The sequence below is a fragment of the Tyto alba genome, unplaced genomic scaffold (assembly GCF_018691265.1).
Source record: "Tyto alba isolate M040663 unplaced genomic scaffold, T.alba_DEE_v4.0 Super-Scaffold_26, whole genome shotgun sequence".
Taxonomy (NCBI): domain Eukaryota; kingdom Metazoa; phylum Chordata; class Aves; order Strigiformes; family Tytonidae; genus Tyto; species Tyto alba.
In genome coordinates this window covers 11,616,293-11,644,189 of record NW_024881300.1, presented here as the reverse complement: position 1 = coordinate 11,644,189, position 27,897 = coordinate 11,616,293, and the positions used below count along the sequence as shown (strand labels likewise).

Genomic DNA, 27,897 nt, shown 5'->3' with positions numbered 1-27,897 from the left:
ATGGACTTTACTTTTTTTAAAATTTTATTTTGTTAAACAGCGTATTTCCAAGTAAGGGTTAGTTCAATAAAAAGCACAGGGGGATAGCACAATTTTATAAATTATTTCAAGCACCATAGGTGAACGCAGATGCTGTTAGAATCTTGTACTACACGCTAAATCTCTTGCTAAAGTACTTAACATTCCAATTCACAAACTTTGATCTACACAATGTTTTTCTCTTCTAGCAGTGACAGCCACTGACTGCGATTCACAAGAGAATGCTGAAATACTATATTGCACTTTGAGTCAAGACTTTTAGTATTACTTCTCATGGTACTATTTTTCCAGCAAGACGTTGGGACTATGAGCGACCTAGCCATCTTTATGAGTTCATAATTATGGCTGTAGATAAAGGGGAAGAGCCGAAGATGGGGACAGCAACTGTTAGGGTCCATGTTTCAAACGTCAGTGATGAAGCACCTGAGTTTACCCAGACAATGTAAATACATATTCTTAAAACTCTGTTATCTTTGTCTTTTACTGTTGCTTTTTTAATTTTGGTCGGAAGCCTGATCATTGCAAGATGGTAACTGGCTTTGGTTCAATTAAATCTGAGTTAAATTCACAAATGTGGGATGATCATTTGACTCTGATACTCTATTACTACTCGTTTTTTTTTTTTTTTTTAAAAAAGAAGAAAAGCTTTAAGTTTGGTTCTTAATTTTAAGGTTCAGGCATTAATAGCATTTACGTATCTATTTAGATAGGGGTAGTTCATAGACAGTCTGTTTTGACAGATCTTGCACTTATGTTTTTTCCAACATGTACTGAAAGAGGTGGTGCAGTAATTTCAGATTATACATTTCAAGTGGATCCTTCTACCACCAGAAGAAATGAAACAGAAATAGCAGGCATCTCAGTGTTGTCCTTAGCCCTTATCCAGAGTACATGGAATTTTGCATTCTAGTTAGGGAATTGAAACTTAGACAGAGTCAAAGTCCGCATCCCCGGTTTATAATTGTTAAAGAAAAATGCTTAGATGACAGAATCCTAAATGACCACTGAAATTTAAAAACCACAAGAGAAATGTTAATAAGCAGAGGTCATTTCATTTCACTTAGTTTCATGCCCTACAAACTGTACTTTTTTTTTTTTCCTTCTGAAGCATCAGTAAGCATTTTTTTTACATAGTTGGGACTCAGAAGCATCTGAAGCAATGCCAAAAGTACTATAAGCTTGCAGTCCTGTTAGAGGCTCAGTAATGGAATTCCCAGTCAGTTTCTGCATCGGCCTTCTCTTAAAAGTAGAAGTTGCTCAGAACAAAACCCTGGCAGAGGTTTTGGTGATGCTAAGCTTGTGGTTTAGCTGAACAAAACATCAGAGCTTTCTGACAGTCCTTATTTTATGTCAAGGTAACCTCTGGCTTCAAAATCTTCTGCCTTCCTTTCTTTCTTAAATATTGCTTGGGAACTATGGATTGGAAGAGTTGATCTTTTGTAAATTCTTGCTAGGTTTCTATACATTTTCAAATACTAAACCAAATTAAGTTTCTCACTCTTCAGATGATGCCTACTTTTCATTTATTTATTTGTTTTAGTATTCAGGGTCATTGAAAATTTATCTGTACCTGTTTCAATTTTTTTTTAATCAGAAATAAGTGCTAGAATTAATGATGCTGTAAACATCTCTAGCAAATTGGAAGTAACATAGATTAAAAAAAATAAACCCTGCCAGGTCTTATTTAAAGTTTACTGAAGAACATGACTAAAATGAACATTATTTTAAATTACCAAACATTCACAAGAAGCTCTTCTGTTCCCTGTGCAATAGCAGGGAAACAATGTATAGATTGGCATTAATTTAATTCAGCTCCTGGAATTCAAATTCTCTCAGGTTTTTGTTTAACCAGGTTAACCAGGCTCTGATTTTGCTTTATCTTTCCAGTTATGAAAAAAATCTTGAACCCAAAGGTGAATTTCAGACAGAACTAAGTTGAAGTTTTCTGTGAAATAGCTTCATTATGAACACCTGTAAATTAAGTTCTGTTTAGAGACTAGTTTGCAATTCATATTATGCTCTGTGGCAGGCTAATACAGATCAAGACAATGATGTTGTCCTTCTAGCCCTTTGTTTAAATAGATTTACAGTCCAGTATAAACTTTATGATTCCTTGCCATGAGCTTTCTTTCATCATGGTTATTCTGTTTCTCAGTTATGAAACGCTTAAGGCTACCACTCTTTAATTTTTGTCAGTTTTTACTTTCTCCATTTTAAGAGACCTCTTCTGATGACTTGAACTCCTCTGTCATTATATTTAATGTTCAAAATTATCAGAATTACTGTACGTTTGCTTTCCAGATGCAGAGTTAAGACAATGTCCTGAGGGTTGTGAATGAGCTAAACCAGAATAATGTATTTCTCTTACTTCATTGCATAGTAAATTGAGGGAAGATAAAAAGCTGTCTCAGTGAAGCTTTGGATGAAAACACTCATATCTAGACAAAGCTAAGGGAGAGGTTTTCTATGCATCCATTCTCTTTTTCTTTGAATTTTTCCCTATTTTCAGCATATGGGGAGTGGGCCCATAAGTACTCTGAATGCAGTGGTACATATGTATTTCATCTATGTGGTTGGATACAACTAGCTGTAGTTCATTCTTATGGCTGAGCTTTGGGATATCTACTATAGACAGGTCTGTCGTATGCATAGTCTGGCCTACGTTCAATCCAGTCAGATAAAATGATAAATATTTGGGACCTTGCTAAAGCAGGAGGCTTTTCTACTCCAGAGAACATTAAGCTTATGCTGATAATGTCTCTTAAGAGCTTACAATGTCAGTAATGTGTCTGGACTTGAGATGAGATTTTAATAAAAAGGACATTATGCATGTCTCTTTCGCATCTGATTCTCATCTTAGTCATGCTGGTGCAAAGATTACACTGAAAGCATTTTGACAGCTTGTGTCAGAAACTGTGCTGTAACAAGCAATGCTTTAACTTAGCAAATGTTTGTTTTGATCTGCAAATCATGAAAATAATTTTTTAAAATTAAAAAAAAAAAAGTGAATTCTGAATTTAACCCAAGTCTTCTTGCAAAGCTAAGCTTCAGAGCTTCAGGGCTGCTGAAAGTTTGCAGTGGAAATCCATGGGAAGCAACAACAGAAAGACATGAATGGTTAGACAGATCATCAATACTATTGTTTCACTGGTTAATGAAGAAGAATCTTATCAGTGTAATTGTATTAATAAAGTACAGATCTCTGCAGTACCCTTTGTTACAGGTAGTCAGTAGGTGTTGTAAAACAGTGCTGTATATATTATATCCTGTCTAAATTCATAAAAGTGTTGTCATAATTTCTTTTAACAGCTACAGAAGTTTTGTTTCTGAAGATGCAAGCCCAAAGACACCGATTGCTACAGTTAGTGCAGTTGACCCTGATGGAGATGGTATGACATATGATATTCTGTCTGGCAATCAAAAAGCGAACTTTTATTGACCCCAAGAAAGGTAATAATATATTATCTCTTTGCTGCTGGAGTCCTAGTGATGATTCTGATGTGTTGCAGATTGAATTTGGTCTTCATTAGGTTATGAAAAGTTATGAAAACTGAATAGCATATGCTATTTTTGAAGCTAATACTTAACCTAATTTTAAAAAGTGCAGGAAAAAGAAGCAATTGTTCTAGATGCTCTTATGTGGGATGTTTTTTAACATTATAATTTTCCTAAAAGCTTTGTGTAATTGACCTATCTTACTTCTTTGTTGTTTGCTTTCAGTCAGTAACTTAATAGAGAGCATTATTATAGATAACAGTAAGCGTGACATTCCAAAATGTCAAACAGCGATTTGAATAACATTTAATCTAGGAAACTAGTTTCAGATCTGCAGCAAGAAAAGGCTGCTCTGCAGGGTAAGTTGAAATGAGAGTCAAGGGTGACAGCAAGGCAGGCAGGGACCTCGCTGTCACTGAGCAAGAAGATCAGAGCAGGTCCCAAGATACATGGCTGGCTCACCCAACAATCCTGAGCTTAAGCGCTGCTCCCAAGACATGGGGTGGAGGCCACAGACAAGGCTTGTGACAACTGACTGCCTGGTCCAAGGTTGGCCAGCAGCGTCCTGCCAGAGCTGGACTTGAGCATGGGCAGCCAGACCCAGGGAGCAGGAGGAAGAGTTTGCAAGGCTTGTTGGTGCATTCAAAGCTTGACATTAATCTGCTGCAATTATCCGAAGATACTATTAGTAATCAAATAGCCATGTGAGGTGAAAAAACAATAGAATGACAGTTCTGACTGGGGTAGTTCTCACTGTGCAACTTTTTCAATAACTCAGTTTTAACTGGTTTAAAGTGGGTATTTGGGTTTTTAGATGAGGCTTTTTTTTTCCATGTGCTTCTGCCTATGTTCTGATTATGCAAGTGTGAGCAAACACTTTTTAACTGAGCTTACTTGTGTTGTAGTGACATAAAATGATGCATTTGTAGGCACAATGAGACTACCACTGTTTTATTTCCACGAAGGCAAGAGTATATAAAATATGAACTAAGTAAGTATATTTTTCATTTAAGGACAGAATCATTCACATGAGCAATGTTATTTAGCCAAGAATACTGCATGCATGAGAATAAAACGTGTGAAGAATACTTTGCAGCTTAAGTCATTTGTTCTGAAATGCCAGTTTTTACATCTTTTAAAATTCTTTCAGCACTTGCATATTTTTGAAACCCAAAAGGAAAAAATACCACAACATTGGTGTTCTTGTTAAAAAAAAAAAAAAAAAAAAAGCACAAACACACATAATCTGGATAGACTGGATGTTTTTGAGGATGTTTTGTGACAGTAACAGGCAGATGAAATCTCATTGAAGGATTGAAGTAACTTATTTAACTTCAGTTAAACTACTTTATATTTAACCTATTTTGAACTGAACTTATATTTTTCAAAGCAAAAGCATTGAATATGTAGGAAGGAATAAGGCACTCTAGGTTATTCCTTCTCTTTATTTCATAAGAGTTCACTGAGCATGAAATTTTAATTTCGATGGAACTAATGTTTCTGAAATATTAATATTAGATTCTTAAATGTTGCCAAATATATGGTCAGTAGGTAATTTGCAAACGTTAAAGCATGATGCTGAATTTATTGAGAGCTCCTTTTATCCTTTCTGACTTAAAAACAGAGTTGTAAGTTCCAAGAGTTAAATTTTCAAAGACACTTTGTCACCTAAAGAGGAACCATAGATTCAAAAGTGTATAATTGCCACAGGGGTAGTATACCTGATGCTTCTGAAAATATTTATTGTAAGTCCTCAAAGAATCTTAGCATTTGATTGATAGCATCTCTTAGGATTAGCTCCATAGTTTTACTATAGATAATCACATATATGTTACCTTTATACTTTTTTACCAATTAAGTTTTATAGTCTTTGAAACTTAATTTTAGAGACATTAGTATTTTTTTCAAAATACTTTTGGGCTTTTGTTGCTTAATAAACCAATAAAGCTTTATACAGTGACTTGCAGCAGTTTCTATTTAGAAATGTCAGGGGAATAAACTGTACTCCCTTGTCGCAGAAATGCCAAGGTAAAGTGGAGATGTGTCAAAAATAAGTGCTGCAGCTAAACCAATACATTTGCAAGCAAATTGAGTGACACTGATGCTGTGACAATACTGTGTTGTAATGACAATTGCTGTTATGCCTGATGAATAACAGAGGTGATTGATGGATGATGGAGCGAAAGTATGACAGCTTCTGACTGCATGGTCTCAGCTGTAGTCTCTTTTGCTTTTGTAGCAAATCTTTCATACATCTTTCTCTGACAATGCCTTTATGTCCCATCCAGCAGGGTGTACCATTTGGGTGACTTGGGAGAGGAGCAAAATACAGGTGTCTGAGGATACTCCTATATAGCTAAATGCTGCTGTGATGGTGCTGCAGGAAGGGAAACTTAAACTAGTTTCAGTTGAGCTAGCTAGACATGGTGACACATACTTCATTGCAATAACAGTACAGGAACATAGCCTGGCTGGCTGGTGGGCTGGTGCAGGTTAAACAGAAGTCTGCCACAATGTTTCTCTGGATTTTTTTTGATTTGTTTTGTTTTGTTTTGTTTTTCAGCAGTGCCTAATATGTGCAAGTCAGCTAAATTGTAGCTGTTGTCTCATTTAGGTCTGTAGACATACCTGCAGACAAACCTGTTGTGCTGTCTTAATTTTGTTTTAATATCAGACTGCAGTAAAAATACCATAGTTAAATTCTAGCAGACTTGTGTTTTATTGATGGATGGGTAAACCAGAATGGTTTGTTGTCATGCTTACTAGTGAGAAGAATAACAGTAATTGGTTAATTGAAGTAAATAAAGAAAAATCCACAACCTATTGCTGTTTTTACAGGGCTAGTTAGACTTCATTCAAGTCTGTTTCCTAAGCTGCAGGGGACAGAATATGTACTTAATGTCACAGCTACTGATGATAACTCCTCTGGAGGGCCCCATTGTCTTACAAGTACTGCCCAGGTTGTTGTGAAAATTGATGATGTCAACAATAACAAACCTGTCTTTCAGAAGGTAAATATATGAGGCTTGGTCATTTGTATCTGACTCTGTGGTAAATGTTTAAAACTGCGTTGTCACTGCAAGTGATGCAGCAGATGAAGTGGTCTGCTATCATCTCTTTTTGAGTCCTGGTGCCTGTCTTCCCCAATTCTTCCATCCCTCTCCTAAGACTTACAGGGTTTGTTCTTCTCCTGTGGCAGAACAGCTCCTGTGAGCACTGTCTCTTGCCTGAACTACATCTCATCGCTGGTATTTTAGAAGATAAGGTTGAGTGAATAACATTCTGAGGTTCTGTGTGACATCCGTAAAGAGGAATCGATATGTATAGCTATCTGTGCAGTGAACTTGTTCCAGAATACCTTTCTAAATTATGTAGGCTTCTTTTGATGTTTGTAAGTCTGGAACAGATAAAAGAGAGAAGAATGGAAGTGTTTTAGCTTAATTTGTAAAGTACTGTAAAAAATAAATGCTTGAATATGTTTTCAGAATGTTAATTCATATTAAAAATCTGTTGTTTAAAAAGTTCAAGTTTGATGCGGGTGGCTAAAATGTTGATGGGCAACGTTTCATATTTTGAAGTCAGTGACTATTCATGTCAATCCTGGAAAGTCTCAGTAATCTGTCCTTGGCAAAGTTGCTTTGTGTAGAAATCCCTTTTTGACGAAAGGTTTGGGCAAGTATATGCTCTCTTTTATAAGACTTTTGCTAATATTGAAAAATAGTTGCATTTGGAATTATATGCAACTGTAACTTTTTCTCCAAGTATTTTCATTAGTTGGAGACGATTAATGGCCTCATCTTGTGTAATGTTTGTATAACTGCAAAATAGAAGTGAAGCCTGTAAATTAATCATGATACAGAAAAAACACTGACACCAGTGCATGTGAATGGAAGTGTAGCTAAATCTTTTTCCTTTTTTTCCCCTCTACTATATCTTTAAATCAAATGGCATGATAAGTCCTTGATTTCTGGTTTTTACTTTTCTCTCTTAGTGTCAGTATTATTGGGAGCATGCTTCTGTATTGGAAAACCAGCCTTCAGGGATGGTTGTACCGCAGGTTGAAGCCACTGATGCTGATGGAGCCAATAGTATAGTGAAATATGCACAGAGGTGGTGTCCTGCCCACATTTAGTATTCATCCTGACAAAGGTAAAGCGAGTATCAAAACTGATACTGGTATATAGAACCCATTGTTGTTACATTGATGGAAAAAAAGCTTAAATAAACTTAGACTTTGTACTTTTTCATCAAGTTTTTGGGTAGCAGACAAAGTATAAACAGTATTAACTACGTGAAGAAATGTTCTCCTTTTAGTTTCATACGCGTCCAATACTGAACTAGAACTGATGTTTTCACTGAAACATGGAAGTTCTGCTGTGTAGAATAACTTGTGTGTTTTTGTAACTAGATTTCAAAAAACCTACCGTATTTGAAGTGCACATTATCTTGCAACATTGCTAATGACATATAAATGATTTATCCAAATTACAGTAGTCTTACCAAGAGCAAAGAGACTAAGTGTTGGAAGGCCAACACTAAATTCAGGCTGAACTTTTGGAGGATAAAAAACACGAAGCACACCTTTACCTAGTACTTGCTGATCTTCAAAAGAAATATTTTTTTCTAAACTCAGTCTCTTAAAGTTAGTTTGGTACTTACCTCCATTTTCTAAATTTAAGTCCAGTTGTGTATAGATGTAAGTGTATATGAAGTTTGTATCTGCCTGAGCAGTACAGTTTAAGCCGTTGAAGTTGTTAAATCTTGTGATTGGATCCTTGAACCTGAAGTTCACATTATAGGTGTATTTAACCAATTGCATTCTATCTCAATGTATTGACAGACAAATAAAGACCTAAATATAGAGTTTTGTCATATGCATAGTATTTTAACTCTCTGGTATTTAATTTGTTTTCAGCAGTTCCGTCAACTGTTCAGGTATTTGATCAAGAAAGACAGAGGGAATATCCTATCACTGTCACAGCAACAGATCAGTCAGCGGAACTACTCATTGGAATATGTCAGATAAATATTATCCTGGACCAAAATGACAATGATCCCAGATTTGAAAACACCTGCTATGAATATAATTGACTCATTGGATAAAGTTTCGGTGCCTTGAGTGTGAGCTTACTTGATGTCTAAGATTTTTGGGTTTTCTCTTCCCTGGCAGTAGATCTTGTGACCAAATAGGTCATTGCAGCCAGAGATGTGCTTACCTCAATTAATTGCAGAATTTTTATTCTGTGTAATGTGCAATTACACACATGTACAGTCTTGACTGAGTGTTGTTATTGGGAAATTCATTGAAACAATAGCATGTCAGTATCTTTCCGTATCTAAGTATACCAAGTGCCTGTGGTACTTACCACACAGAGATGTGGAAGTTGTAATAAGCATGTGAGTGTACAGTGCTGAGCATGAACCGTATCCTTTGTTTTCTGATTAATAGATTGTTATAACTTTTGATTATATACTTTTCCCATTTGAATTTAATCATTTGTTGTTTTGTCTTTCCTTCTTGGTTCTTAAAAAAACCCTTCCTGTTTATGGATAATCACCCAGAGGCGTGTATAATATTTGTAAGAAAATGGAGATTGATAATTCTCAGTTAGTTATATTACGCAAATTCTAGAAAGTAGTTTCTGACAATGTGGTTGTCTTCTTCTAGTTTTATACAATAAATTAAAATACCATTTATGTATATTTCATACAGAGCAATTAGTCCCTTAGTAAAAATACAAGACAAAAAAAAAAGTAGTATCTTTTGAGAAATCAGAATTCTAGAAATAAGAATATCCAGAATGTGATAATACAAGGTTCAGTTGTGATCCATAGCTCTGGAGTAATAGCAGCTCTTTAGCATATTCAGTTCGACTTTTATGGCCAATGTTCCAAGGAAGATACACTTGCAGCTACCAAACTTTATTATTTTAGTATTTCTTCATTTCTTAATAAGTTGTTCATAGTACTTTAGTGAATTAATTATCAGTTTGAAATATCCTTTCCTTTAGATTTCCTGAGAGAAGACACAAGAGTTGGGACCAGCTTCCTTCGTGTTGCAGCCCGTGATGATGACTACAGCTCAAATGCTGCCATTACATATTTGTTAGAAAGTGAAGAGCCAAATTATTTACAAACCAATCCTACTACAGGCTGGGTGTTTGTGAACCAACCCATATCTCAGGTATGGCCCTTGCTTTCCTTTTTAAGCTGGCTATCTCAATATATCATAGGAGGGACTGAGGTCACAAGTTTTTCCTTACCTCCATGTTACCCCTTCACATTAAAAGATCAATACATCATGTTTAAATGAAACGTGACGTCCAAGGCTTTTAGCTGGTGAGTTCATTGATTGTGAATTGCATATAAGCAAGCCCTGCTTTCAGCTGGAAGGTAGCATCTGACAGCACTGCCTTTAAGAACTTCTTCCCACTTCAGCAGCTCTGTCATACTAATACCCAAGGACTGGAGGGCTGAGACCGTAAGCAGGGAAAGAGAACCCAGGTGTAGAACTTCACCATGTTAACCGGCAATGAGTTAAGACACAAACCTGAATGTGAAAGATTGGGGAATTTAACTTTTTACTTCTGATACAGATGCCCAGCTCAATACATGTTAGTCATGGTGGACTAAGCATAGTTATCCCTCAGGAAGGTGAAGGCATAATGAACAAAGTAGTTGCATGTAGTTATCTAAAGTTTACCAGTTTCAGCCATTTCTAGATATCTACATAAACAGTTTGGTATTTTCCGAGTTGTAAACTAATTCGTGTTGAAGCGAAACTATTGTTGTAGATGTCAATCTTTAAATACATAATAGATATTTTTAATACTGAAATTTAACTTCTAGGAAACCGACACACAAAACTTTGAAGGTATATACTTTTAATATATTTTCTTTGTCAAATCTAAGAACCCTACAGACCTAATAACAACTGTTGATAGGTAAGCTTAAGAACACAGGGGCTTCACAAAATGTTTTTTTTTGTTGTTGTTTTGCTTTAAAATCTGTGTGAAATTTGCTACAGTTTATTGAGACAAATAGCAACATTTTCCAACAATCTTAAATAAAGCAAGTAGCAGAATTTTCAGCAACATTGTACCTACTTCATATTCTGAGCTCAGTATTCTGCAGTTGTGGATGTTTTCCTTAAGGGCAGGCTTACTTAAGTGTGCCTTTAATGTTATGTTTTCATTTATTTGGGGAAAAAAAATTCAGCTCATTGGAGCCCTGATCAAAACCCTCCGTAATGAAACCTTTTTTACTGTTCAGAGGTCATCTATAATTTGAGAGATTATCACTACAGATAGAGGTAATAGGAGCAGTAAAGTTGAACTTGCAGTAACTATTACCAGTGCAAAAAAACAAACTCCACAGTGGGAAGGAAACAGCTATGAAGTTGTTATTCCAGAGAATACTACACGAGATGCATCAACTTTGGTAAGGTTGTGACAGACTTGTTTGTCTATATATAGCTCTAAGGCTATAGAGTAACCGAACTTTGCTTATTTGCTTAAATATAGTGAGCTTTTAACAATTTTGTGTAGGTAGGGACCAATGATCTGCTATCAGTTTTCTTTCAAAAACGCTAATGGTAACCTGCATTTTGGCTTTAATTTATATATGTGTAACCACTATTTAATTTCCTTCCCATTTGGACAACACTATAGGTGATCCAGTTTTTTGAATGCTGCTGTGTTACCTGAGGTAATTATTGGGCTTAAAAGTACTTAGATTTGTTCAGTTTGCTTGCTTGTAATGAGTAATTGGAAGAGCTTTATGAAGTAACTCCAAAATACATATTTTTAGGATAAAAGCATGAGTAACCAAACATCTAATGACTGGCAGCTGTTTGCAGCCTGGAGATGTATTAGGCAGGGTTAAGATCTAGTATCAGGAGATACTTGTCCTAGTGTTTTCAGCTGAGAGCTGAAGATCTGTCAGAGTCAATACACAAAAGCTTTTAAACATGTTCCTGTACTTAAAAAAGTGTTGATTACGCTTAAACTTTTTGAACTGTGCAGGTGATCAAAGCAAATTCTCATCTTGGTGATCCCCGTGTGACTTATAACCTAAAAGAGGGACTTGTTCCAGAGACCAACATGCCAGTTCGTTTCTACCTGACTCCAAACAGATATGATGGTTCTGCTTCAATCCTGGTGGCTGAGCCACTAGATTATGAAACAACAAAGAGCTTTCTGCTGAGGGTTTGAGCACAGAACGTTGCTGCCATTCCTCTGGCAGCATTTGCTATGGTCTTTATTAATGTAACAGGTGTGTAAGCTGTCTGGTGATGTTATAGTATAATCATAGTACTATTTTTTTTCCCTTTTTCTTTAAAGTTTTATAGTTTTCTCTTTATGTTCTCTTTTTTATGTTTTAGATGTCAATGACAATGTCCCATTCTTCACATCATCTATTTATGAAGCCTCGGTAACAGAGGGAGCTGGTGTAGGTACATTTGTTGTTCAAGTCTCTGCCACTGACCTTGACCTTGGTCATAATGGTGACATAAGCAAGTGAGGACCAACATCTTCTGTGATGAAAGGTATGGAATAACTTCTGTATGAACAATGGCTAAACGGACTAGAAGTCTTCAACTTAGAAAAGGGATGACTGATAGCAAAACACAAGATGAAATAAAGTAGTTACATTTTTCTCTGTATTGTCATGTGAAAAATGCAACTGAAACTAGTAGGCATGAGACAGAAAACAAGAAATATTTATACAACCTGTAGTTCAGGTGAAAAACTTGCTATAGAATGCTCTGCTTTGGAAAGATCTATATAGACCTAAAATGCGATTGGATAAATTAATGGAAGAAAAAATGTGTTAAAAGCTTCTGTGAGTTGTAAATCGCTGGGGGTATGGAAAACTGAATCCTTACAAAGTATGTCAAGTTAAAACCAAAAGTGGAGGTATTCATTACAGTTTTTAAAAGTAGAATGTAAGTGTATCCTGAGAACAAGAGTGCAAGCTGAAGTCAAGTGCCTGAAAGCATGTATATAACAGAGACTAGACGATGGCCCAAGATAATGAGCAAGTTCAAATTCAGTTTACCTGGGGCTGTTATATTAGTATCTGGGATCTTTAGCTGAGTCTGAGTGCTGTTGCACAAGCACTGTGCAAATGTGAACTAGTGAGCTCAGGCCCTGATAAGACAACACAAATTTATTTCCATTTACAGATTGGCAGTCAACATGCAAGGAAGTTAATTGACTTTAAACTAGATTGTTCAAGCTTACAGTTTTAACCAGCTTTCTTGTACCTGATTGAGTTCTTAAATGCAAGACTGTTCTTTGTTTAAGTACTTACCTAGTTGTGAACTATCCAACAAAAGTAAAGCATAGATTAACACCTTTTTAATCCTTTAGATAACTTAATCCCTGTTATGTGACAGTGGCAGAGACTACACACATTTTCACTTGGACTCACAGACAGGATCAATATACACTGCCTCAATGTTTGATAGGGAGAAGAAGGGGTCCTATCTTCTGGAAGTCAAGTTAGTAGATGGCTCTGAATCAGCTCAACCTGGAAAACATGGGAAGCCAAACTCTGGTAAGAGGCAGTTGTCTGTTGAAGCATGATTTTACCTGGATTACTGGTCTCTGAAAACAGAAGCTTGGAAATGCAAGGTTAAATGTTAATTTCCTTCTTTTCAAGTGTATTCGTGAAAGAATGTCTATTTTTTTGTTGTTGTTTTGTTGTTTTATTTTATTTTATTTTATTTTTTTCCTCCTTACTCTTTGCCTGTGCAACAGTTGTGTCAGAGGTATTTTCTATGATGATCGGGCAAGTTTTTTATTCCGAAATTAAAATAAAACTAGGGCTTCATAGTTAGAGAGTATTTCCTAGCAAAGATGCATCCATTATCTGTAGGATGCAGATCTTTGGGTAGTGGAGGTGTTTCTTGAAGTAGTGCATATGGTACTGTATTCAGTCAAAAGTAATTATGAAGTATGGAGTGGGAAAGTTCAAAACAGAAAATCCCATTCTCAATTGATGGCTGTGCTTAAATAAAGACTTAAAATTTGGCTTTTGTGGCTTCAGGACAAAAAGTTATGACTGAAAATTGTACAATTGCCATATTAGGCATCAGTTATTCACATATTATCTGTTTAAACAAATTGGATGTGACATTCATTTGATATCCAAGTGCTTTTGAGTAATGTTGGTATATATATTGTCCACAACCCTAAGGGTATGTTTCTGTATTGTCTGCATATTCGTCTTCATTTAATGTGCAGCTAGACAGTTTAAGGAATTGTAGCTGGCAGAAGTGGCACAGCTGAGTATTTTAATCTCTTGTTTCTTGTGTCTCTAGACACGGCCTGTGTGAGTATTTTTATCAGCGATGTGAATGATAACAAGCCTGTCTTCACTCAGAGTGTCTATGAAGTAAATGTGGATGAAGACCAGGATGTGGGCTCAACTATCATTATGGTCAGTGCTAATGATGAAGATGAAGGTAAAGTATTGGAATTCACCATAGCTGTGTAAAATATTAATGAGTTAATTTTAGTACACCAAGACATATTTAGTGGTGTTAGAAAGGAAAATGTCTTTTTGTCTCTAGATTTTAAAACTTCTCTAAGTGTGAACTGATTGGGCATGAACATTAGTTCATAATGGATCTGTGAGGCTATAAGTCAAATACCTCTTATTTCGGGAGGCAACGCATTAATGTGGGATGATGAGGAATAGTTTCTGTGCCAGCAAATACAAATTTATTATAGATCATATAATTTTCTTACAAATGGGTTTTAATAAAAATGTCTTGATTAGCTAGAATGAATCAGACTTGATTTCAGTAAGATTCATTGCTTTCTCTGTGGACAGTATAGTTGTATTATTCTTTATGGTTTTTTGGTACATGTTCTCATATTTCAAGATGGATTTCCTAAATGCATATGATGAGTATTAGCTATATTGCTTTATCTGCAAATCGGCCAGGAATTCAGCAATAAGTCATGTAAAAATAGTACATAACCAGTGCTCATAAATCAGAGAGGGAACAGTACAGACTTCCATCTTCTGGCCATGGTGCACTACTAATTTGACTCTTTGGTATGGTGAAACCATACTTTTTTTGTTGCACAAGTTCCAAAGGACTGTTCTGTCAGTGCGTCTGTCAAATGCAAGTACGTCCTGGCTCCATTTGATTCCTCACCCACTCAAGGAGGTTGAGACAAATGCAGCTAAGTTGTGCTGAAGAAGGATCTACTTACTCAAGGAAATTTCAGTTTATTACCTAGGCTACATGTAAATCTACTCTATAGTGTTGGATCAGGGGAGCTGATGTGATGGATATACAGCACTTAATTTCTGTCCTCTTAATAAAGTAAATGATGTAGCTATGAAAGAAGGGAAGAAGAGAAGAATGGTAATGTGAAGGTAGAGCTTGCAGAAAGGCTAAGTCTTTAATTGATCTAAAACCACCGGCAAATTGGTACTGCATCTGAAATTTTAAGAAGTTCTGTTAGGACTGTCTCCTCTGGCTTGATACAGGATGATCCTGTTGGTAAAGCCTATGCATAAGTGAATATGAGTGCAGAATGGTTCTACGGTATGAAGTATTTTGTGATAACTCATTCTTACTTGCTAGCAAGTAAGAATTTGTCCCATAGCCCTGGCCAGTCATTGATCCTTCAGTGAATTTGAGAGATCATAAGTACAAGCAGAATTAGTACTTCATTGCAAAGACAGATTTTATAATTGGACAGACCAGAACTGAAAATGCTGATAAGTAACCTGACATAGATGCATGTTTTAAAAGACCACAAAACTATAATACCAAAATCATTTATTCCGTATTTTGTACTTCATTTTAACATCCCATGTTTTAATGTACTTCAGGAAATAGATGTTTTCTGACACTGTTGGTATTTGACAAGAACAAATGCTAAATTATGCTATCAGATCATGGCTGGAAACACAGGAGTCCTTGATGTAGAACCAGAAGCAGGAGCCATTTTTATTGCCCAAACCCTGGATTATGAAGAAACAAAAATTTGAGATTGACTTGTTGGCCTCTGTTGGGAAGTGGGAAGATACTTCAGTTATCATCATCAATGCGATGAATAAAAACGATGAGACTCCAGTTTTCGCTATCGATGAGTATTATGGAAGTATAATGGAGGAACTGGATGGGTTACCAGTCTTTGTACCTTCAGGTAATGTATGCAGTTTCAGATATTATAATATGTCAATGAAAGAGCATAGATTACTCTGGTACAATTACGTTAATAATAATCCAGGACACATATATTAATGAAATTCAGTTTACTGAGTTTTTTTTGTCAGTGGATGAAGAGAAATGGACTTTTATGGAAAAAGAATTACAAAGATAGTAAGTAGGATAAGCAGAATGGATCATCTGTGATCCTAAAAAGCAAATCATTAAAATTTTAAAGTAGTTATCAGAATAGCATAGTTAAATTAGCACTACAGATATGATAAAATATTATCTTAGTATTAGAATATCTACATTGTTATTGTGGTGAAAAGTGTATTTATCTACTCTGAATTGACCCTCAGCCACCTCTTATTTGCCATTCATCTGACATGCACATATTAGTAGCATGTCATATACTTTTGCTTGGACTCCTTTAGACTGTAGCAGCATATAGGATATAATGCAGTTGCATACTTTATAACTTCTATGTCTTTGTTTTCAAAACTTTTGTAGGTTATGGTGGATGATCCTGATAGTAATGTGGATGAAGGAGATTTGAGATACTCATTGCATGGGCATGGTGCAGCTGATATTTTCACAATAGATGATAAAACGGGCAGCATTTACTCACACAAGATGCTGGACAGGGAAGAGAGACCACTATGGAGATTTATTGTATTGGCTACTGATGAAGGTGGAGAAGGACTTACAGGATTTGCTGATGTAGTTATTAATGTGTGGGATATAAATGATAATGCACCTATGTTCACATGCATGCCCGATGGTTGCAACGGGAGTGTCTTTGAAAATTCTCCTGCAGACACGTTAGTCATGGAAACGGGTGCAGTTGATCATGATCATCCAAATGTAGGTCTTAATGCTGTCCTGACTTACAGGATAACAGAGAATGTAAAAACTGAGTTTGGTACTTACATGTTTAATATCAATCCCCGTACTGGAACAGTCCATGTAGCAAGGGGAACGCTTGACAGAGAAAGGACTGACAAGTATTTTCTTACTGTTGAAGCAAGAGATGGAGGAGGGCTAACAGGAACTGGCACCACCACGATTTGGATTGCAGACATCAATGATCATGTACCTGTATTCACAAAAAAGATGTGGCAGGCAACAGTTCCTGAAAACTATGCCATCAGCTCCGAAGTTCTGTAAGTGTGTGCTACCGATGCAGATGTGGAGGAAAATGCTGACTTAATATTCAGTATCATCGGGGGAGACCCAGAGCAAAAGTTTTATATTGAGAATGACAAAGAATGGCAGTGTGCCACTATTCGACTGAAAAAAAAATTGGATTTTGAGAATGCACGTGAAAGACAGTTTAATCTTACTATTATGGTGGAAGATCTTGATTTTTCTAGTATTGTGCCTGATTGGAGTTGACTGTAATGATCACAGCCGTGTTTTCCTTTCTCAGTTTATTCAGACAAGCCCTTTTTTTGAAAATACGCCTGAAGGTACTACTGTAACCACAGTGAGAGCTACGGACAAGGAGTCTGGTTTGAATGGGAACACTCTGTATTCTATAAAGTCAGATTCGGATCCTATGGGACAGTTTGCAGGTGACCAACATGGTCATGTGATTGTGGCAAATACACTAGATCATGAAGTCATTCAAAAATACAGTTTAATTGTACAAGCTTCAGATGAAGGGACACCTGCCTGCTCTGGAAGTGTTACAGTTTTAATTAATTTGCTTGATGTTAATGACAATGGACCAAGGTTTGAGGCACCATACATGCCTGTAGTTTGGGAAAATATGTTGAAACCTGAAATAGTGCATATCAACCATACATCAAAACTGCTTCATGCATTTGATCCGGACAGTGAGGGAAATGGGCCACCCTTTACATTTTCATTGCCACCAGATTATCGGAATTCTTTGGATTTTTCTCTTACTGACAACAGAAATAACACAGCAACTGTAACTGCTTTGAGGTCCTTTGACAGAGAAAAGCAGAAGGCGTTTCATCTGCCAGTAGTTATAACAGATAGTGGGATTCCAGCTATGAGCTCTACAAACACTCTAACTATAACAATTGGTGATGAAAATGTCAACTGCCATGAATCTGGCCATAAGGAAGTCTATGTGTACAGTTACAAAGGTAAGTGCTATCTGGATATTGTATCAGATTGATAAATATATGACAGTTTTGCACATAATTTATTTCTTGCAGTTCTTTACTTTTTGTATGGTTTGCATATTTCAATACCAAAACCCCAATTCTCTAAACTACCAGGTGGAAGGAGTAAAGTATATTTGCAAAGCTCAGATCTTAGTGTGTAAAAGATGATCTACCAAAAAACTGGTAGCTGCAAATAAGCATATATTGCACTTGCAGAAAAAACAATATTTTTGTAAATCAATAAATTTTGTTTTCCATTCACTAGTTTTCACCTACACAGAGGAAGAGGTTTTCGTATGTGCACTTATGATTCAGAAAGTATCTGACGCTGAGACAAAGCATCTGATGCTGAGGTGACAATGGCAGAAGTGAAACCGCTTAGAGAGATGGAGGTTCATAGATGAGCCCTACCCAGAAATTGTAGACCAGTCCCAGAGGTTTTGTGCTGGCAAGACAGTATCCAAGAGAAAGCTGGGTTAGTGCTTTTTCAGGAAAAATAATAATCTTTGGGGTGCGACCAAGTCATTGCTTCCTAGAAGATGTAGTCTTTGAACTGGGGAGAAAAAAAAAAAAAAAAGGGATGCTGTTCTGAGTGTCTTGAGTGGTGCACAGTGACTAGTTCAACAAATACTAGCAGGAGAGCTGGTCCATGATAGCAGCCACAGTAGTACGAGGTTCAGTGTAGTGGGAGAGAGTGGAGCAAATGCATCCATTAGGTGGATGCTTTAAATTTTCTCATCAGTGGTTTAGCAAAGGATGAACAGTTTAGTAATATTTTCTGAAATTTGTCTTGAGTTTCTATTACTGTGTTTTTTCCCCAAATATTCCATTCCAGATGGCCTTGTCTGTGTGTCAGTTATCCTTTGCAATGGTAGAATTTCTGATAAATATTATGGAAGATTAATCTGCAGAAGGTATTTTTTCAATGAGTTACTTCTGTGGATTTCAGTATGCCTAAATTAGAAAATGGTGTGACCAGATCCTATTGTAGAAATGAGAGAATGAAGTTTCTAGGGTGTACTGGCTCCAGATTTGAACCTTAAAAATTTCCTATATTACTGTATCTTGGCTGTGGAATTCAAAGGTCTCCTTCCCTGGAGTTGCTCCTTTTGCTATTTTAGAACAGCATCTTAGATGTCCCACTTCTGTGACAACCCACAGGGACCTGAAAAAAAGGGCAAGAACTGGCACAGGTTGATGGCTTCTTGCACATTTCCTTTTCTCAGTCATGTCCTTCTGTCCCAGCTGTACCCCACAAGATGCTCTCCCTCTTTTGCTGGATTCCACTTTGAAATAATAGAATAGCAATGAAACATTTGGGGATTAACTCCTGATACAGTGATTTTTAAATTCTTTTTTTGTCTCAGAATTTTATAGAGAGTTGTATTTATGTATCATTCTGTTGTTGTTTTGTGTTGTTTTCAGCTTTTCTTCTTTCATGTGACATCTATAGTGTACTCACATTTCCAGAAATGGCATAAATCATATGACAGGCTATGCTTTATTTTAAGAATCTTGGATCATAACCATCACCAAATCGAGCAGGAATCTGAAAATAATAACTGCAGTAATGAATGCAGCGGAATGTAAAGTGCACTGAAAAAGCAAAAATTAAATGCAGATTTATTATAATTTATCTCAACAGGAAAATGGTCAACAATAGTGCTTGAGGAAGTGTTTGCACAAGATCAAGACTACTGGGACAATAAAATATTTCTCTCCGAAGGAAAACTGCTCAAGTGAGGATTGTATTTGTGTCAAAATGAGTAATATTTATGCTTCTCTAATTATTTTACTCACCATGTATTTCTCTGTGTTCAGGATATGCATAAAGCCAGGATTATTGAGTGTATTAAGGAATGTACCTTCTTGAATGCTCTTTTTCTTTTTAACTTGGGTAACTAAGTATTAAGAAGTTAATGCATGAAATATTTTTTCCAAGAGAATGCAGGATCACACTATGATGTTGATTTTTAGTCAGATGTCATCATTGATTTATTTAAAAATGTGCATTCTGTAAGATACAATTTAAAAATAGGCAGAGTTTTTAATACTTGCTCTCATATGGTAGAGCTGATGGAATACAAATACCAAATTTAAAAGGGCAGAATGGAATAATTTCATCAAAATTGGAAGGGAATTTGGTGATCTCCTTTGATGGCTAAATTTACAATTGCATGCGAAAGCCATGACTCAGATTAGTGGAGTTTTTTCTGTTAATTGAAATGTTGAATTTGATCCTTAATTCCTACTTACACATTATTTGTTCATATCATAAAGTGAGAAGGCATATAGCATAATTGTGTGCTGTTTGAAATACAGAAAATGGATGTGAGAATGAATGTGAATTTTTGTCTTTGCTGTGAATAAGTGTTTAAAAGCTTTATGTAGCCCAAAATTAAAGACTGACTTTCTGTCTGTTAGCAGCCCCTGGAGTTGTTTCCATATTAAGAGGTTACTGTTCCATAACAGTGGTCATGGAATATTTCTGTAATTACTGATTACTGTCCCTTTGAGGTGATAAATTAAGATGAAACCAGAGGTTTCATACAGACCTTATCCTTTTCCAGGTGGATAAATGAGAATCTGGAATAACTTTGTGTGGTTTTGTCACTTTCTATTACTTATGTTATAGACCTGTGCATGATGACTATGTTGAACCCTGTGATTCAAGTACACACTGCTTTTGTTCAAGTCTGGGAAAGTCTGAGGATTTGGGAGTGGCAGAAACATAAGATCTGCAGATTATAGTTTCTGAACTAAGGGGTTTCTGGTGCTTTTCTAAGGTGGTTTACGAATTCCCGTAAGTTTTGATCCTGTAACCTTCATAATAACATTTAAGGCCTTCTGAATTATGTTAACGAATAAAGTTAGTGCTCAATTTTGATTTATTAAGGTTTCCTAATTGAAGGTGTATGTCTAGGTATTTCAGATTAAATCAGAGGACTGGTTCTTTGATGATGGTGGATAGCACTCCTCAAGGAATATACAGTTTAAAAGTTAGAGTTGCAGATGGAGTTTGTCCTGATATTATATCTACAGTACAAGTCCATGTCAAAGAGCTGGAAAATCAAGCCATACAAAACTCAGCTGCTGTGCATCTGTCAGGTTAGTTTTATTTGCCAGAGAGAATTTAGATCAGCTGCTTCTATAATTGAATGATTGTGTGATGTAGGTATTATATCAATATTTGATTTACTTATCGCTGTAGGGCACTTTCTGGTACGTTACCATGTTGTTAAATAAGAAATAAATTGAGAAATTAACCTGTGGACTCCCAGTATTTCATGTTTATCTATTTTTGAATCCCAAACTCAGATGTCACCGCAGAGGAGTTCATAAGGAGAGATGAACACAGCAATATGAGACATGGCAAGTTCAAAGAATTGCTAGCAAAAATGTTACCTGTTAAGCTTAGTGATATCATTGTCTTCAGCGTGACGAACATTGATGGAAAACAGACAGATGTAAGATTTGCAGTCTGTGGTGTCTTGGCATACTACAGACCTGAGAAACTGCATGCTGAGATGGCAGCGTTTAAAAATGAGGTATATTCTCTAGGTTTATAATGCATCTATGTAATTCACCCAGATACTGAGTTTGCAATGTATACATCCCAAACCTCAGTGGAAGAGTTTTCTAGATCTACAAATGAGGCTTTTTTGCTTCACTCAAGAAAAAAACACTTGTCAAGCAAGTGTTCTCATTCAAGCGTTCTCCCTTCTCCTTAGTCCCCTACATAAAATTACTATATGGTTGTACTAACTTCTGGTTCAATAAATATAACCACTTTTTAGCCACAGAAATACGGTTCTTCATTCCCATCATGGTAGAGTTGCCTGTGTTTTCTCCAGTCAGTGTTTCATTGTGTAATCTATGAGACTTTTGAATATGAAATGAAAAGAATCCCTAGAAGCCAAAGTGGTACTGCAGTAGGGAGAATGTCGTGAAAATGACAGGTTTTTGGATGTTCCAGATACTGATGGAAATACCCAAATTATAGACACTGAAAGTAGTGGCTTGATGCCACCCAGCGGGAAATTCTACTGAACACAGAGATGACACACTCCATAGAAAAATCCTGCTAGAAGGAATATGCAGGTTAGAATAACAGTTACAACAGATAAGTGAGATGGGGACAACCAATTTTGTGATTGTATTTAACTTACCAAAGGACAATTTTAAATACAAAGTGACACCCACCCCCAACTTTTTTTTTACTGTTAGAAGGGGAAAATAGTTTCTGAATGTAAGATGTTTTCTCCCCCTTCCTGGTGTTCCCTAACTGTTTTACTCTTTTACCAGATCCTGCATGCTCTCTACCTCAGTTATCTCGACACAGTCTGTCTTGGTCCCACTTTTATCTTTTGTAGTTCTCCAGGTTTTGGCTTTACTGAAGTCCTTCAGAAGCTGCTGAATAGACACTAAAGCTGCTGCCTTGCACAAAGGCAAGGTGCCACTGCTCGGCTTGTAACTTGCCCTGGACAAGGCAGCACTTCCTGACATGTAATTTGTGACTATAGGGGCATGGTTGGGTTTAATACGTGGTACATCTTACGGAGGATTTTTCCTGAAGAGAAAACGGCACTTTCCATTTGTGTGAATATGGTGGGATCTGCCTGATTCTGTGAACCAAATAGGAGTATTTTAACTGACCACCTGCCTACATCTTACTGTATCTTAAATAGTTGTGTGGATTCTGAGACTCTTCAGAGTGACCAAGTAGGAAATTCCAGAGACGGATAGTCTTCATGAAGCATAATGACTGCTTCTTTTGCATATTTATTGAATTACTGCAACAGTAATATAGAAAATTGCATAAATTTCAAATATTCTGTGCCATAATATATGGCAGGTAAATTTGTCAGTGGTAATGAGGGGATTGCTTCATATATCTTAATGAAAAAAATATGTTTGTATTAATTATATATCACCTTTCAATATTTAATGAATAATTCTAGTGAGTAATCACCAGTAGTTTACAGAAGACCAATCATAGCTGGAGAATTTCTCTAGTAGTTTTTGTACATGTGTTTAACTATAAATACAGGAAATAAGTAATTAGCACTGGAATTATTCATTGAACTGCTAAATAAATAATATGTTTGCATTACCTCCTTGGGATATAGCTTTACAACAGCTGTTTTTATTTAGCAGAAGAATAATCCACCCTAATACTGTAAAGGAGTCAAGGTTGTTTATATACACAATGTTTTTCTATGACAGTATTACCTAGCTGTCTAAATGTGCATTATAGACTCTCCACTAATGGTGATTGATATGGGCAGCAGACACTAAGCTGCATTGACAGGATACATCATATCATTATAAAGTATATTTTATGCCTCTGGGGGCATGTTTTTCAATACGTTATGATATTTGTGGATATACTGACGATTATAAAGGTCAAAGTTCTTAGAGTGGTGAATTGAGATGACTGCACAAGTAGAAAAAAGAAAGTGCTTTGGTATTTATGCATTTGTTTTGACCTTTTCAAAGCTTATTTTTAAGATATTTATCATACATTTTATCACTTGAAAAAATACATATTAATTGTATAAATAGCGATAATCTAAGTCTGATTTAAAGTTGTTTGTTTTACATTTGTATACCTCAGTGTATACCACTGTGAGAGTATGAGGTCTCTTGTATTCAGGTTTGGGCACTAAATACCCGTCATTTTAATGTATTTGAATCACCAAATACAAATCAAATTCTGAAGCTTTATAGACACTTGTGCAAAGTCCCCAAACACGTAGAAGGATGCAACCTGTTGTGCCAGGCAATAAACTTCATGATAACTTAGTCCAGTGCATAGGCTGCTAGCTGAAGTGCAAAACATCTGAAATAATGTCAGCCTTGTTACTGTTCTTAGGCTTACTGTGGACAGCTTGCTTCCCTTCTTTGTGCTTTCTGCTAGTTCTTCTTTGCTCTGTTAGGATTAGAAGTTGCAAACTGCAGAGGTGCTATTACTACATTACAAGACTTGTATATACAGTGAGACTCTTCTCTTTATTTGGGTATTTGGACTTTTAGGTGCAACCCCAATTAATGATAAAAACAATGAACTAGCAAAGATTAATGTAGAATAGAATACAGTATCCAGTATGCTGAGTTGACTGTATTTTGTTTCAGACAGTTGGACATTAAATGGGCATTTATGGGGCACGAATCAGTAGACTGAATCCTAATTGCTACTGAGTTGTGTTGTCAGGCCACTTTCTGTGGACGTTATGCAGCTCAGCCCTGCATTTTTTTGTGTGTATCCTTATGTGTGAGAGAAAATAGTATCTGGGTATAACTCATAAGGGAGAATTTTTATCCTGGCTTCAGCTAAAACATGTCTGTTGCTGTCAGGGTGCAGAGAAGTGTGAGGCAGATGACACAGCTTGGAAGGTGGAGCATCACTGTTCTCAGAGCTTTGGTCCTTGGAAATAATGTGAGTAGGCCAGTACAGATTTAATGTGCACAGTCAGTTGTGTCAATAAGTTTTTGGGAACTGCTACTACTGTAAATTTTTGTAACTTTTTCCAAATTTTTCTGTATTTGTCAAATTATTTTGCTTGCCTGTATAGTCAGGGATGTTACTTATTAATACTCAAGAAACTAAAGCATTCCATTAAGGCAGTGATGACTTAGATTTTTCAGAAATTAAGGATTAAGTAAAAGCATCCATTAGGATGACACAGTGATGTGATAAACTGTATTTTCTCTTAGATCCAGTCAGCTTTACAGTTGAACATTTCACAGATCGACGTAGATGAATGTAGGAGTGCAAACTGTTGTACAAACCACCTGGCCGTGGGTGACATCCCACCAGTGCTGGATGCTGGGAGCGTGTCACTGTCTCGGTAACGGCCACCACCGGTACAGCCTGCACCTGTGCTGCTAGGGACTGCCTTCATCAGCCTTGTTCCTCCTACCCTCGAAGCCCTTGTCCAGTGATGGGATGTGTGTTAACACTTGGAATGGTTACAGGTGAGGAAACTTGTAGATTCTCTTACATTTTTCTTCTGTTTTTAAAGTGTTGAGTGGAGCTTACAAGATAGAGGTCTAAAAAAATAAATGTACTTACGACTGAAGGAGAGACAAAAAACCTCACGAGGAAACTGTAGTTAGTGTAAACCTAATGACAACAGGGTCCTTACTAACGGCCCAATAATGATGCTGTGCTGCTGAAAGTGGTGGTAATAGTGTGTGAGTAAGAATGAAAACTCTGGGAAAAAAACAGTGGTGTAATTAACACGTATCATTTTTTAAGAGCACCTAATTCAGTATGAAGGAATGGGAAGTGTGTTCTCTTTCATTTTTGTTTCCAGAAGAGGAATAGTAAAGGTGAATATTGGTGGTAGCAACAGGCATGTAGGAGGAGTGAAATTGTAGTGTAAACAATGGGTAATGAAGAGCTTAGAAAACATTACATAGGAAACTTACTTTATTATAGCATCACGTGGCATGGACCACTGTTCCTTCAGTGAAATACTGGTTTATTCTAGCCAGGAATTAGCCTCCCTGAGTTTTCTCTGTAATAAATTTACCAATTGATGTTTGGTGTTCTCGATTTACTTATTTAGGGAAATAATTCAGTTTGTTCTGAAAAACATGGCCTCAAAAATACTTCTTTTTTTTTTTTGATGGAGCTAGTTGAATGGATAAATATACTTTGTACTTTTAAAGTGGTTTAATAATTTCCAAGCACCCTTGAGACTCTCCTAAAATCTTTATTGTTTCACTGCTATTTTTTTTTACTGTGCTATTTATTTTTAAGTGCTACATTTGTTACATGTAAAACCAAAAAAAAAGTTGAACATTTGGGGAAGTTTGAATATTTTTTCTGTGTGCTTGTTTAGATGTCTTTGTCCTGCTTCGTTCCATGGACTAAGCACAGTTTCCATGGAAATGGTTATACATGATTTCGTCCCATTAGGCCTTGTTTTGAAAGCTTACTCTCTCTAGAGTTTATTACTGTGGTTCCAGATAGAATTTTACTATATAGAGGTCCTTTATCAAATCCAGAACCTGGGAGTACAGAAAACTTCATTGCAATAGGTACTTCTGCAAAAGTGTGTGAAAAAATTAAATGTCTTGTGGGAGCGGGTTGCCTGTGAACAGTGTAGTAGTTAGAGTATGAATTCTGTCTTTCCATTTTAAGAGATTATTTATTTTCTGGTTTGAAAATATTTTGAAACATTTCCTAATAGGTCTTTCTTCTTTGATATCTATTTTTGTAGCCTGCACAAATGGCTTTAGGTCCATCACACAGTTGTAGAAATCTAGGGGAAAGCGAAATAGACAGATTGATATATATAAAAAATAATCCCCCTAGGAAAACTGTAGTGCTATAAAAGAATTTAGGTACTTGGAAGATAGGTATTACATGATTAATGCAGTCTTAGTCGCATGTGATTCTTATCTAGTTTGGTGAATGAAGAAATCTGCTTAAACTGCTTTCAGTCTTGGGTCATTTTTGCACCTTTTTTTAAACAGGCAATGATTTGATAGATGAATCCAGCCCCAGCATGCCACTGTAGGAAAATTTATACATGAGTAGAACTCATTGCTTTATGTTGACACATTTGAAAGATTACTACTGCTTATTTTTTGTGAATTAATATACAAGTTGCAGAGTATGGTTGGCATTTTATATTTTCCTAATTAATTGAAAGGTAAAGTTGTTGAGTAGTGTTAATAATTTTTTTTTTCTTTCTTTGTTTTGCTGTTGTAAATTTGAGTAGAAGATGGGAGGGAGTAAAACGTGCATGTGTTAATTGTTTTGGAGCATTATAAAATTGCAGACTGCTGATCAGGTATTTGTTTCAGTGTTTTGACAGAGAAGTGGCACAATCTAAAGTATAAAAATGAATACTACACTGAATGAGTATTTCTGCATAATAGAAGTCATAGAATATAATTCTAGTTATTTCTGTAGTGGAACTCACTTTATGTGACTAGCAAAATAATAAACTGTTAAATCAGTACATTCACTAACTGCTAACATATCCAAACTGGAAAGATTCTCATAGCTGAATTTAATTACTTGTTCATGTTGTATTAGAACTCTCCAGTGGTATTCCTGTGCTGAAGATGAGCCATGGCTCAGGTTTTGTGATGCTGCAGTTTCCGAGTCACCTGAATGTAGCAGACAAAAAATGGCATCTACTAGAAATCAGAACCAATGGTCAGGTCAGCTTTTTTGATTTTTTTTTTTTTTTTTTTTTTTTCCCACATGAGGATATTTATATTTCCAATAGCACTTCCCTGTACAGAAACAGGAGGGTAGAAAAAATGGACTGGGTAATTATGTGTATTACTCTAACTGCTCTTGTAGATTTGATGAATAATACAAATTTTGGAAAGACAACATTGTCAATTCCAAATCTACCTATGTTGTAATCCATATTCTGGGATCAGAGGAACCTTTTTTCCTTTTTTTTTAAGCTCTACAGCACATGTGGAATGTACATAAAGGCTTAGATGTAATTTGCACATCCAGTGTCCACATTTGGACATTGAAATCAGTTACTTATGCACAGAAATCATATAATTATTTATTTGCAAATGCAGTTAAAACTTTTATGAAAGTAAACTACTTAACTCTGCATTTAATTTATGCTTCTAAGTGCCTGCTTTTGTTAAATGGTTCAATTCTGGCTTTACTGGTTATTGCAAGATGGAAAACAGAACAGGGAAAAAAAAAAACAACCCTTTTTGTTTGGTGGTATGCGAAAAGAATATGAAATTTTTATGTAACTTGTTTGTTAAATTATACAGAAATTCTTAATTCATCAATTCTGTGTTTGGTGTAGGATGTTCGATTCACCTTGGATCACTGCAGTGCAGCTGTTGTTTCAGAGATGGAAGGAGTAGCCAAATGTCTGTCCACTGAAGGTCGTACAAATTGTGAAGTCTTTGGATCTGTTTCGCGAAGAGCAAGGTATATTTCTGGAGATTCACTGAAAGACAGTTTATTCTAAGGCCTTTGAACATTTTTACCTATCAAACTGAAGCCAAGTTATTTATGGCTAGGAGCATAAAAGTATTTTC

General features: G+C 36.1%; 1 pseudogene; it reads left to right on the top strand.

Annotated features, from left to right (window-relative positions):
* The window catches only part of LOC104356956, a 62,889-nt pseudogene that overhangs the window by 23,404 nt on the left and 11,588 nt on the right, over window positions 1-27,897 (top strand).